The sequence below is a fragment of the Danio aesculapii genome, chromosome 22 (genome assembly GCF_903798145.1).
Source record: "Danio aesculapii chromosome 22, fDanAes4.1, whole genome shotgun sequence".
Taxonomy (NCBI): Eukaryota; Metazoa; Chordata; class Actinopteri; order Cypriniformes; family Danionidae; genus Danio; species Danio aesculapii.
In genome coordinates, this window is record NC_079456.1 from 33,534,425 (window position 1) to 33,547,461 (window position 13,037).

Below are 13,037 nucleotides of genomic sequence, written 5' to 3' on the forward strand. Positions count from 1 at the left end.
CACAGCATCTGGACTTCAGTTCCCACAACCAACTGCATTGATTACCGCTCCACCTGATTCCCATTAACCCTATTAAACCTGTATTCTATCAGCCACAGACTTGGGCTGTATCCGAAATCGCCAACTACACTCTTAAATAGTGCACACTTTGAGTGAGCAGCCATTTCTAGTGGTGTCTGTAACCATAGTGGATGTTATGAAGTGCACTCAATCAATCCCACAATGCACTGCAATAACAAATGTGCAACCGATGTACATAACGCACTGTGAGGGTTTGATCACAAGATCCCAAACAAGCCACTTTGGATCCATTTAAGTGAAAATGCTGTCTGTGTGTGTAGGCAGCAGACATTCTAGTCAATGACAAGCAGTGTGTTTGCAATCTCAGAAAGCAGACTGGCTCTGCAGTGCATCCCACTGCCCTTCTGACCTTAAGGATCTGGGCTGCTGAAGCTGCCGATGTTTTCTTCAGGTCCATTAGTATGCCATGTAGGCTGTGATATTGATCTGAAGCCTTTTACCAGCTGAAACGCTCAACCTCAGCATGTCAAGCAACACCAGTGTCCGATTTCTCCAGCGGGGATTTAGAAAATGTGAAAAACTTTCGCACATAACTGAGAAGGTTAAAAATGATTACCTGATAGGTTGTTTTCAATCAGTTGTTCCAAAAATATTAAGCATTTTAGAAAGAGAATCTTATATAACAAATAGAGCTATAAATGTTATATATTATTTATATACATCATGTATCGTTGGCTTTTTATTTGAAAACTCTTAATAAACATTAAAATGAATGTCAATTCCCTTCTGCCAGATATAATTTAAGCATCGAATAAACCAAATGAAAACGGAGGCAAAGAAAAAATAATAAACAATATACAAGCGATGTTGCAGCAGCTGATAGACATCAGTTGATGTATTAATAATGCAAAGTTTATTGTAAAAATTAAAAAGGATTATTTTATATAGTGCTGGTATATGTAAATACCTCGTAGATATTTATTGCTGTAATTTTTCTTCATATATACGCACAATTTTTTTCTGCCAAGTCAAATCGTTATCTATGGTGTGTATATTTTGGGTCCTAATAATAGCTAATTAAAAATAAAAACCTTTCTAAAAATGTATGTGTTGTTGATATGTTATTGTTCATATTTTACAAATGTTATTTCAACCCCTATGAAGATAATAAATACCAACAACCTACAGTACCAACAACACTATAAAGGATAGTGTTGAATAGTCTAAATCGGGCTAGATGAAATGTATGAAAGATTTATTTCTGCAGTCCAACATATATTGTTTTTATTAAGTTATTAAAAGCAGCTTACATCACACAGTTTTTAATAAATAGTAAATTATTACGTGTTTTTAAATGTAAAAACATTTCATATTTATTTTATCGAGCCTTTGGCTGTTTCTCAATTCCAAGAACGCAGAGAACGGACTTGCGTTCTTGTGGACACCGGTCTTGCCAGGTCACCTCGGAAATTCAGGAGACCACGAGAACAGAGAACGCGTCCTGTGAGAAATGAGATGCTGCGTTCTTCCTGATGGTCACGTGACCTTTATGCGTTTTAAATGGTATATTATTTAAACATCACAGCATTCAGACAACGATTTATTGTTTTTCCCCCTTTTCAATATATAAAGACTTTACAAATATACGTTGCACAATACAGATAAAACAGATTTTAATGCGAATATCAGCAAATAAACGCCCTTAATGTGTTTATGCCTTTATTAAGATTTTCATCGTGATTCATTAAGGGAAACTCCTGAGACAAATAACTTACATCTCTGAAATTTAATAATAAGTCTATATGAAAAGCTGCGCTTTCCACCTCCAATCGCAATGACTTCTAGGACTTCTAGAGCGAGTTCGGTGCTCAAGTCTGCATCCATGCGTCCTCGATGTTAAGAACACATCCAGGAAGTTTCACGCGTCCTCTGTTCTTGCGGTCTTGAGTATTGGAACTGAACATTGGCAGTTGATGTCATTACACAAGAACACGAGGACGCAAGATCGCTGATGAACGCATATTGAGAAACAGCCAATGTTATTCACCTTATTCTCCGCGTACGAGTTGGCGCAGCCATATGAATCATTTTGGCTCGAAACTTCCGGTCTCATTCACTTCCATTCATTTTTAGACGTTAAAACAGCTCGTTTGGCTGCTTGGTGTTGAAAACTGATATTTTCTTATTATATTATTCTACTTTGTCTGTATTGTAATGCAAACACTTGTTTGTAAAGTAAGTAGTTTGACCGTTTTTTGCCGTTTATTATTCCTAGTCATTTTTCCCATAGGCAACTGAATCGGAAGTTCTAAAACAATCTCAAAAACGCGCGCACTTCCACATTGAAGAATAAGGTCAATAGTGCAGATACGGGCGATCAAATGAGAAGTTCGGGGGTGTAGTTGATTTGACGTACAATCGTTTGGTTGGAAGCTTGATTCTGCGGCTCCGCCTCAGGCTCCATCATGCAGTCCTTCTGCGCATGCCCAGGCTCCAATTTCAGCAGTTTTTTGAGACAGTTTGTACCCGTCACGAGGCGTTTTGCTTTCAAAGCATTCAATGGGAAAAGGCGCTGTCGTGTCGTCCATATTTTTTACATTTTTATATGTGTTTGGACTGTGGGGGAAACCGGAGCACCCGGAGGAAACCCACGCCAACACATGCAAACTCCACACAGAAACGCCAACTGACCCAGCCAGAACTCGAACCAGCGACCTTCTTGCTGTGAGGCCACAGTGCTAACCACAGTCACCATGTCGCCATTTTTATTTATTTATTTACTTGTTTATTTTAAATGAATTATTATTTTAAAAAATTCTATCATGTAAAACCTGGTAGACCTACTTTAATAGTTTTATTTATTTATTTTTATTTAATTAATTATTATTATTATTATAGTTTTACTATTATTATAGTTTGATTAACTTTGTACTGAAGAAACTGTTCTTTTGACAACAGCAAATTCACGTATTAATAGTGGTTCCTCGATGCATTTTATGAAATTACTTGCAACATAATTACCTAATTTGTGAGAGAATGCAAAACCAATGAAATGGCTTATATTTTTCCTCCTAGTTGTTGGAAACCTCAGTACATGTGTGGTCATCAGACTGCTTCTCCACAAGTGATGTTTTATAAACAAATTTCGGGAGGAGCACGCGCAGAAGTTTCAGTATCAAATACGTCATTGACAATTATTCTATTATCCAATCAGTTCTTGACCAAACCCCTATATATACCAAAGCTGTCTTACCTGCAGCATCTTACGACTTTAACATCCCTCCACCACCCCGTCACCTCACCTCTTAAGCATTACAATCCCGGGGGGAGCGTTCTGGGGCCGGGCTAGATACTTCGCTCGAATCCCTATTCCTCTCTGTTTCCTGATAAGAGGAATAACTCGAGTTTGGGTGTCTTCCCCGAGCTCAGAGCCCTCTCCCCGAACAGCACGCCAAATACGCTTTATTCTAAAAACTATTGCAAGTGTGAACTCGTGAAACAAGGAGCGGTAGAATAATCACAAGACATTGTCTCAGAAAAATAATTCTGCATTGAATTGGCATCAAATTCAAAACATATACTCAGGAGATGTGTGGCTTTTGACCTATTACTTTTCTGTATTGCTTTAGGACTAATTTCATATATTTATGAAATAATAAAATATTTAGTGCGGTGTATTTTTTTTTACATTACTTAAGCATCGATAACTTTTTTCACTTTGAGAATATAATAATTAATAAAGCCCAAAGTGGCTTCTTTTTAAAGATGCATGATCTGTGAATGTAGACCAAATTATTCTGCAACTGTTAATGTTTTAGTTTGGGAAGGTCAGTTTTGAGACAATGCCTCTGATGGTAAGGGAGAGCAGAACATCGACATAGCCTCGGAAAACTTTTTACAAAAATCTCATTTTGCCTGCTACCTTCATCAAATTGTAAATATAAACTTATGAAATACTTGGCTTTCAAGTCGTATTTTTTCTAGGACATTACATTAATATTTTTCTGTGTTTGTATATGGAAAAACAAGTATTGTTACAAAAAAAAAACTATTTTTTTTCTCATGACTTCATAATGTATAACCTTTTAGATTTTTGACCATGTAACTTCCCCTTTTACCACAGCTCAAAGTGTCTTCTTTCCAATGATACCTAGTTTGTGTTTGTAGCTTACTGGATTCAGAAACTATTACTATTTAAAGTTAGGTAGGCGTAAATCCCCAAAAGTGAGTGTTGGCTAACAGGTTAAGAAAGTCCAATGGGCAGGGTGTATTAATTTTTGGTAGTCTGACTGGAAAATATAATAGCCCGGAAAGTCAGGCTAGCAGTTTTGCAAGTCCTGATTATTCTATTATTATCACTTCCAGAACTGTCTTGAGCATCTGTCTGCGCTCCCAAAGAGCGTCTCACGCCTCCAAAAGCCACCGCATTCACGGTGTTCATAGCGAATCGTCTTCGTCTTCTGAGGCGCAACTCATTTATTAGAGAAGAAAAAACACCACAGTGGCAAATCCCAACAGTGCATCAAACTACACTTCTCTAGCTGATATCTGCTCCAGTTTATCAGGAAGTGATGAGTTAGATCTCTTTAGTTTCTCATTGACTGGAAATGCTGATTTATTCAGAGATATTTTATGCAGTATTCCAGTTTTGTACATAAATGTAATTCCCATCAGCTAATGAGACCAATTCTCTTTCTGCAGCACTGCACCACAATGTTTTTAAGGGTGTTTCTTCAGTCTGCGTCCCACAACCGGTACAATCTTAATGACCATGACATGCTGTTCTTGAATATTGTCACCGCAGCCAAACGCCTCCCGTCTCGCTCCATCAGCAATACGACTAAATTACAGCCCTGCTTTATTGGATCAGTTACATTTCAGGCAATTGCCTCCCCAGTCAGCGCTTTTGCAGCGGCCGTCACCCTCTGTCGCCTTCAGAAACCTCCTGCGCTCTAGAGGTGATATAAATCAATCTTGGCTCTGCATGTGCAGAATGTCAAACACAATATGGATTGGTTTAAGGGAAATATCCCTGTGGGTTTGTCCATATTTGATCCAAATTTGGGTTAAACAAGACTGTGTGTTCTGGAATGCATGTATGCTAACGAATGAGCAATCACTTGTCAAAATGACAAAAACACACACACATAGATGCCCTATTGACCACCAAAATAACAACAGAAAAAGTATTATGATATAAGAAATGTCTGTATTAATCTGAAAGCTTCAATTCCAAATAAAAACAAGATACACTGAATTATGTATCCCCCCATAATGCATGTAAAGGACCTTGATGTCAAATTAGCACGTCAAATGTACAGTCCTGTAACCAACTTTTGACGCTAATGTTAGATTGTTAATCTGATGTTATTTTGACATCTAGGCAGTCAATTGATATCAAATTGTGTTTTTTAATGTCATTTTGACATCAAGTTGCCCACCGGGAAGAATCTTGTTCATGTAAACATCTTGACTGACTGATCCAAATTAAAAAGACTGTAGTCATATTTTAATCCAATCACGGCTGCAAATAAATACATAGTGTAACTCTGTCCATGTATTGCATACATCACTGGTAATAGACTAATGTACGGCAACAGCTTGAGAATGATATAACAACTGGACCAGAATCAGATGGTAAGGATTGACCGATTGGACAAAAGGTAAATAATACGTATAATAGTATGATCTAATATTATAGTTAATGAATGATAATCCAAAATAATACAAGTATTTAGTGCAAAATATGGTATGTTTTTGTATTTGGATTATAACCCATCTGAGATTCATAAGAATAAATTAAACAATTATAAATCTAGTGATAAACTGAATAAAAAAAACCCAGCAATACCACAATATTTAAAATAAAGTAAATAAAGTAAAAAGTTCAGTTTCAAAATTCCAAACAAGTTTCTGAAATCAAATCTCAGACACAGAAATCATTGTCTTGTTTTCGAATATTGTTAAATTTAACATCCAGTTTTTTTTATGTTCAACAAATGAGTGGCTATGGGACGAATATGTAAATGTCCTTGAGTGGCCCAGCCAGAGCCCAGACCTGAACCCTGTTGAATATCTCTTGAGATATCTGAAGATGTCTGAGCACTCAGTGAAACTGCAGAGAATAATGGGAGAAACTGCACAAAATAACTGTGCTAACATGCACTTAAACACCAATCAATATTCAACTTTGTCAAACAGACTGTCCTACACTAAAATATTGCTATTTTGGCATATTTTTCACTCTAGAAAGACTCTATACTTGGGAAAATGTATTTTTAAATATCAAATTTTATTAATAAAATTGGGAGCACCGTATAAAGTCAAGCAGATTAGTGATAAGTGATTTGCTGGTCCTGTTTGTGGAGTTGCTTAATAATCTTTTGCTGAGATTTTGAGAGATGTAGCGACAGATCACACTGAACTAGGCATGGGTCAGTATAAGATTGGATAGTTTGCGCTTAAACACCAATCAAAAATCGACTTTGCCTAACAGACGGTCCTACCCAAAAAAATATCCTAATATATATATGGTAATCTGAGGCAGTGATTAATAGTGGCAACAGCAAACCAATCACCCCAACCCCAATTTAAATTGCAATTGAAATTTGATTATAACCCTGTGTTATCCCATTGTGCATAGATGAATGTTAATTCAAATCAATCAATCATGGATACTGTATGACCAACTGAAAAAAAAAACACTCATGTGGTTCACTGTGCATCTCGTAATGTATTTTTCTACCCCATGTGGAAATGAAACCCAGTACTGCGGTAAAGCCACAGCTGCCCAGAGGGTGAAATAATAGCCCAATCTATCATCTGTTTGACTGAAAAAGAGAAGTGAAAACATTTTAGTTAACTTGAGAGAAATTCAGGGGTCAACTTCCTCTGTACATAAAGAATCTAAAGACATTGTTATGCATTTTAATAACAAATTTGACGCAAAATCTGAATGCCTTCATGCGACCACTCAAAAATCCAGCTACTGAAATAAATTGATTATTTCAACGACTGCAATTATCATCAATGCAACATAAACACCCCATTCACATTTATTTTTATCAACTGCTATAGTATCTTTTCATTCATTCATTCATTCATTTTCTTTTCGGCTTAGTCCCTTTATTAATCCAGGGTCGCCACAGCGGAATGAACCGCCAACTTATCCAGCATATGTTTTATGCAGCGAATGCCCTTCCAGCTGCAACCCATCACTGGGAAACATCCATACACACTTATTCACACACATACACTTTGGTCAATTTTAGCATACCCAATTCACCTAAACTGCAAGTCTTTGTACTTGTGGGAGAAACTTCCCAATATTCTTCCCATAATCTCTTGCTGAAGGCTGGAGTTTGTACTACAAAGTGCATTTTAATTTCTCTTGAAAATCCCTCTTAGACTTTAGGAAACATATAGTTCTTGTTACCGTTCTTGCATATAGTTCTTGTTACCGTCTACATGTTAAATCACAATAATTTCAGTGATTGTTGTTTGTCAAAGGACCTGAAAACTATTTCATAAACATTATAGCCATTATAGGACTTGCTTACAAGGCATATTTGCCCATTTTGACTCAGCATCTCTCATTATAAACATTTCTAAGGGAAAGTTAAAGTTGCTTGTTCAATGCATTTTAAACTGACCATGAAAGTTAATAAGCAGAAGTTATTTTCACATAATATATCACTGCATGAACGACCTGAATTGTCACACTCAGTGAATTGTTTACAAACTTCCTGCAGTCGACATCTTTACATAGGTTTTCAACAGGAAAAAAGAACATCTAAATACAAAAATCCTGTATTAGTGAATTTATAGTCAAAATTGTTGAGATCCATATGCTGATTCTTGACATTAGTACTGCTTGATTATGGGAAAAATCATAATCACGATTATTCAAAACAATATACAGTTGAAGTTAAAATTATTCACCCTCCTGTGATTTTTTTTTTTTTAACAGATTATTTTATTGTTTAACAGATTTCACAGTATTTTCTATAATATTTTTTCTTCTAGAGAAAGTCTTATTTGTTTTATTTTGGCTAGAATAATAGCAGTTTTTAATTTTTTAAAGCCATTTTAAGGTCAACATTATTAGCCCACTTAAGGAATATTTGTTTTTGAAAGTCTGCAGAAACTACTGTTATACAATGTCTTGCCTAATAATCTAGTTAAGCCTTTAAATGTCACTTTAAGCTGAATACTAGTATGTTGACAAATATCTAGTAATATATAATGTACTTCCATCATAGCAAAGATAAAAGAAATCAGTTATTAATGAGTTATTAAATCTATTATGTTTAGAAATGGGTTGAAAAAAAATCTTCTTACCATTAAACAAAAATTGAGGGAAAAGGGTCGCTAATAATTCAGGAGGGCTCATAATTCTGCCTTTAACTGTATATATATACAGTATATACAGGTTTTCTACATGGTTTTGGCCATTAGTCCACATGAGAAAGCAGTATCAAGCATCAACAATTTTTTTTTTAATGTTCAACATATGAGTGGCTATGGGACAAATATGTAAATGTCCTTGTGTGGCCAGGCCAGAGCCCAGACCTGAACCCTATCAGGTTAATTAGGCAAGTTAGGGTAATTAGGCAAGTCATTGTATAACAGAGGTTTGCCCTGCAGGCACAGGATGTCAACATAACATCATATTGACATTGTACTCCAACGTACGGATTTTGTTTGGAAATGAAAATTGGGTTTACGCCAGAACTATAGGTGGGCATAGATAATTTTTTTTAATCTAGATTAATCTCACTGTAGTCTTGGAATTAAGTAGATTAATCTAGATTAAAATGGCTCATGTGAATTCTGCTGAAGGCATTCAGAATTTTGATTACATTAATCCGACTAAAGTCATAACTGAACTGAACAGAAATAGAATCAAGACATGTGGAGTATGCATATATCAGTGGCATTATTGAAATAAACATCGCAATCAAACTATTACCATCATGTGAAGGACTTTTCACCATATTTTTACTTTCCATTCAGTGTGCGTTATTAAATTCCATAACACTCTCACCAGTCATTACTCCTTATTTGTGTCTATTACCCCAGTTTTTCATGGGGGCATGAATGAAATGTTCATGAGTGAATGTGAAACTGTCGAACTACAGTTAAAGTCACCCAAAATTACAGGAAACTCTTACATGAAAGCACTTCACGTAAACACCTTCATTACATTATTGTCTATTAAGGTAAATAACTAGATTACAGACGTCGATGTAAGCGTAGTCAGTAGTGTCTTCGAACTAAGTGAAAGATCCAGAAGAGCATCCTGCTGATTTAATTCAGAAGGGCACTTTTTTGTCAGACGGCTCACATGGTTTGACTTTCATTTACCGTCATTCATTTTAAAAAGCCCCCGGTCCATTTTATTTGTATATGTTTTACTCGAACGCATAAACTCTACAGGTGCCTGATAGTTAGATGTGGGGCTAACATTAATCAGATTCACTCTAGTGAACTGCATCCATGTTAGCACGTCACGCACGATGTGGTAATTTCACAGTAGGAATACACACAGGTTCGAAGACTCATTCTCGCCACCTACTGTGCATTTCGGCCAGCTATACATCCGCGCTAAAATATCAAGGTGAAAGTCATCATAGCTTTGCATAGAACAGACGCAGCTCCCAACCCAACTGTGAGAATAGATTAACGGCGATATTTTTTTTTATCGCCCGATAAGAGTCTCGCGTTAACACACCACGTTAATAACGATAATGGCCCAACACTAGTCAGAACCCAACGTCAGGCCAACATCAATGTCCAATGTCCAACCTAAAATCAGCCAAATATCAACGTCTAATCATGTTACACCTTGTCGTTGTGTGGGCATTACCATAATGACATCAGATGTTGAATTTTGGTCACTTTCCAACACAACCTAAAATCAACCAAATATCAACGTCTAATCATGTTACATCTTGTCGTTGTGTGGACATTACCACAATGACATCAGATGTTGAATTTTGGTCACTTTCCAACACAACCTAAAATCAACGTCTAATCATGTTACACCTTGTCGTTGTGTGGACATTACCACAATGACATCAGATGTTGAATTTTGGTCACTTTCCAACACAACCTAAAATCAACCAAATATCAACGTAATTTGACGTAGTTATTGGATGTCAAAATAACGTCCTTAGACGCTGGCTAAAGGTTGAATTTTGGTCACCTGACGTCATGACCTAAATCTAACCTTATATTAACGTCTTATGATGTTGTGTGCCTGCTGGGTTGTTCTGTAGACAATCCAAAACAAATATTACTTAAGGGGGCTAATAATATTGAACTTAAAATGGTTTTAAAACAATCAAATTCACAGAAGAGCAAATAAATTTGACATTAACTGTAATTAACCACTTAATTATCTCAACACTGTGTTGTATTATCAACACTGCCTCTGTGTCCCAATTTGAATCTATTTTGTAATCTCTTTGTCCACTGTCTTTGATTCAGTGTTGATTCAGTGCAGGTTTGCTATCTGGAAAGCGTATGCCAAGTCAAAATAAACTCATGCAAGTCTCTATATGGAGATGCTCACATACTCATCACAGAGCAGTAATGCTTTAACAGCCTCTGCAGAGACCTGTTGACAGACATTTCAGCGCTCCGTTATTAATGACGCAAACACATCAGACAATCTTCGCTGTACATTTTGTTACATCATTGGTACCGTGCTGTAAAATAGCCACTGGCCGTGTGTGATTCAGTGTTTGTCATAAGCAATCGCAGCTACAACAAGTGACGAGTGACATTTTGTTGGTCGTTTGGTATTTTTTGCAACATTGCACACACTGAAATGTTACGAGTCTTGCTCCACAGCTGTCTCTTAAAACCCTTAAAGAGGCGACCAACCATACAGTGAAGGAAATAAGTGTTGAACACGTCATGTTTTTTCTTTTCCCTGGGAATAATATTTCTAAAGAAGCTGTTAACATGGAATTGAACCAGATTTTTGGTAAAAATTTAAACAATACAAACATAAAAACAAAACAAAACAATCTGAGAAATGTTGGTCTGTTGGTCCCATCTATCAAATCTGAGCTTTATCTTGTATATTCTATTGGATTGGGGTCAGGTGATTGGCCGGGCCATTCCACAGCTTGATTTTCTTTCTCTGAAAGTATTTGAGAGTTTCCTCGGCTGTGTTTTGGATCATTGTCTTGGTGAAATGCTTCATCCTTCTGCTAATGTAGATGTTTGGGGTGTGAATCTACACTTGTCTCACGGTTCAGTTCAGTTATGATTATCATTCGGTTCAATTCGATATCTTGGTGCATCACAGTGCATTGACGATGCTTTCCATACATAATTCGATTTTTTCTTCACAACACAAGAATTTTTTTGTATTAAAATCATTCATTCATTCATTTTCTATTCGGCTTAGTCCCTTTATTAATCCGGGGTCGCCACAGCAGAATGAACCGCCAACTTATCCAGCACATGTTTTACGCAGCCGATGCCCTTCTAGCCGCGACCCATCTTTGAAAAATGTATTAAAATCTATAAATAAATTTATATTTATATACTATTTGTAATACAATATTGTCCTTTAATACAAGCAGTAAGATATATGAACTGTACCTTTAGGTTGACCTGCTCTGGAAAACTCTATTTTTGAATGTATCAAACAAATACATGCCCAGAAGACAGCATGAGCATTTAAAGCTAATAAACGATTGTAATTATTATCCCACTTCTTTTTTGAGCGATGTCAAGCGAGGTCTTAGACCCCTATGATTGGTCATTGTCTTCACCCGCTCAAAAAAAAGGGCTGCGATTGACTTTAGAAATTAAAACACTGTTCACTGACGAGTGACACAGGAAGAACAGCCGCGGTTACAGTCTATATGCACACAACACCGGGTTATCACAAGTAATCCATAATAGACACAGTGGAGAAACTTGCACCTCAGGCACGCTCGTGTCTGGATCCGCAAGTATTGCTTTAACAGCCAAGAGGAGAGGAAAAGTTACCTCACAAACATGCCAGTGGGTCAAATGTCCAAAGTGAGAGAGAGAGAGAGAGAGAGAGAGGCAGAGATGGAGTTTTAAAGCATTTCTCCCTAGTAGTGCAATAGCGGCTCGTGTGTTGTGCCTTCTTCAGTATCAACGAAAGACTGTCCAGCAAACTTACAAGCAGTTGAACTGTGCATAATTATCTACCTTTTAAGTAGTAGGAGCATTTTATTTACTCGCCCTCGCCTCCTTTGCCATAGTATTCTACTGCAACATCGCGCATAGGAGATAAATGACATCAGTACGTAATAACCAATTATGATCTATTACTGAACCGATATCGAATTGTCCCCATCTGCTTTGCGGTGCATCGAAGAAACAATTCATTTTCACACCCCTAGAAGATGTTGGATTGAAGCAGCTGACATTCATTTACACTGAGGAAGGGCAGAGAGTTGCTGAAGAACTACTGGGAGATTTCAGCTGCTGTCTGGGCTTTCCATGTTTTTCCACACCTTCCTCTCTTGATGTGTTCAATACTTTCCCCTGTCATTTCATTTAATTACACAGAACCTAATGAGCAAACAAAATGATTTTGTTTTCTTTGCATATATGGATTTATTTGGTTCATTCCACACCAACAACACCTTTAGAAATATGTTTTCTGACAAGAACGGTGACATGTTCGATACTCATTTCCCCTCTGTACTGTATATGGTTACTTCATTGACATTGATTACATTACAATATAAGTCATAATGTCTTATAATAAGCCCCAGTGGGTTTCTAGATCAGTATTTCACTGAACGTCCTATAAAGGGTTAACAATCTAACATGTTCATAATAGTTCGAATTTTTTCAGAGTGGACAAACAATCTTTTACTTGCTCTCTAAGCGTTTAAACAAATCAAACAGGTTAATAACATTCCACCCACTCTCAGAGGACAAACCCTAATGAAATAATCATCACTTTATTGCTTTCTGTGTCTGCACTGATGGCTAACAAGCTGCTAATGAGCCTC

At 36.7% G+C, this 13,037-nt stretch overlaps 1 protein-coding gene across 1 annotated transcript in view; it reads right to left on the minus strand.

Annotated features, from left to right (window-relative positions):
* Positions 1 to 13,037, minus strand: part of kcnh1b (potassium voltage-gated channel, subfamily H (eag-related), member 1b) — a 76,860-nt gene that overhangs the window by 34,971 nt on the left and 28,852 nt on the right. The window lies entirely within an intron of this gene.